This window comes from Myotis davidii, unplaced genomic scaffold (assembly GCF_000327345.1).
Source record: "Myotis davidii unplaced genomic scaffold, ASM32734v1 scaffold46, whole genome shotgun sequence".
NCBI classification, from domain to species: Eukaryota; Metazoa; Chordata; class Mammalia; order Chiroptera; family Vespertilionidae; genus Myotis; species Myotis davidii.
The window spans coordinates 839490-841211 of NW_006383006.1; the positions used below are offsets into that span (position 1 = coordinate 839490).

The 1722-nt window shown below is 44.1% G+C and overlaps 1 long non-coding RNA gene across 1 annotated transcript in view; it reads right to left on the minus strand.

Moving 5' to 3' along the window:
* LOC107181538 overlaps nt 1-1722 on the minus strand; it is a 7468-nt gene that overhangs the window by 4492 nt on the left and 1254 nt on the right. The gene's annotated exons all lie outside the window — the stretch shown is intronic.

The window sequence follows — 1722 nt, forward strand, 5'->3', positions numbered from 1 at the left end:
CTGAATATCCCCTTGCAGGGTTGCTTCACGTTGGGTATGTCCCTGATTAGAAGTCATTGATCCTCTCTAAGCAGTTGAGTCTATGATTCTCTCTTCTTCCAGGTTCCAAAGAAGCATCCCTTCTTCCCATCCCTTTGGAACAAGAGGTGATAGAGGTGATAACAGCTCCAGCACCACAAACTCTGGGGTACTGAACTATCTTTGTGGTTCTCCTCACCCACACTTTTAAAAATAGTCCCTTTATAAATGATCCTCATCAAATTATATTATTTTGAAAGTACCACCCATTTCCTGTGGGAACCTTGACTGAGATATTGGGCCTTTTTTGCTTCTCTGTTAGAAGTGAAGTGAGCATCCACAGACATGCATAGATGCTAGGTAGGATGTGTTTGAACATCTAAGAAGAAGGGTGTGTCTGGTGGCCAGAGATTATATTGAGTAGAGATAATAATACAGATGCCCACCATACCCAATTCCCCATCTATCTTAAACTGTCCACTATGATCTGGACCTTTGTCTCACAGACAGGTCCAAGCATCATCAATCTTAATTTGATCTGGTGAGACATGTCCTGGGCTGTTCTATTTCCCTTGCTGGAAAACTAAAACTCTAAAATTTGTCATCTGGACGCTGATGAGAAAGAGGAACAGACATGCAGAGGGTGGCTGAGTCAGGTTATCAGCAGAGAACAAAGTGTCCCTGTCCTTCCAATCACCTGTCTTTCCCACCAAGCCTGCCCTTCCTGCAGCCAAGTCCTATCATTCTTCCTAGTTCTCTATGTTTCTGGTCTTTATTTTAAAAAAGAAAAAAATGAAGACAGCCCTGCTCACCACCCCTTCAGTGAAATACGAACCTACATTTCATGATTAGAAGTGCAAATAAAGTCAGGAGAGGACAAATGAACCTGCACATGTGACTTCTCCACCCTCAAGGTAAAGGAGCTCGTCCTTGAATGTCCCATCCAATGGTCTTGTGCATCCTGCACTAGCCAATCACACCTGAAAACCCCCATCTAGATTAAGGTGATTCCACTCCTTGGGAGGAAGGACACCCTTCAGAACCATTAGGCCTCCTCGCAGTGTCCAGCGTCCAGAGAGAAGGCCTCCATGACAAGCACAGGTTGGTGAAAAACTATAGCTCTGACTCCTACAGAAAAGAAGACAATAACACATCCAAAGAAAAAAGGTAAAGCAGGATAAAAGGTAAACAGAAGAGAAGTTGTGAGAGAGCAATCAAAACACTATTTAGGGGAGCAAAAGGGAGAGGAACTAGGGTTAAGGAGGGCTGCTGGCCTCTGCCCCTTGAGTGGAGAGAACAGTAAAGCTCACCAAACTCTATTTCAGCACAACTCTTTTTAAGCTGCTCCAACACTTTAATTCACTATCTTCAATCGCCTTTTCATCTCTCAAGGTCCATATCTTCTGTGGAGGCTTCCCTGACCTCAACCTTCCTGCTCCCAGTCAAAATTAACTGTTCCTTTCTCTACTCTTAATGCATACTAACCCTCTCCTTAGCACTTCCTATTTGTAAAATATGAACACATTTGCCTCCCCCAAGTGCTTTGTGAGCTTGCTGATGGCAGGGATCTATCTTCCTGGTTTCTGAATAAAAGCAGTCCCTGGATCATAGTAGAAGAATGTTAAATGTTCTGAGCTTGACAGTGACAGACTTTTGCTATCAATTGGAAATTGGACAGCCCCTCCCCCCACCCCCCAGTCCCGA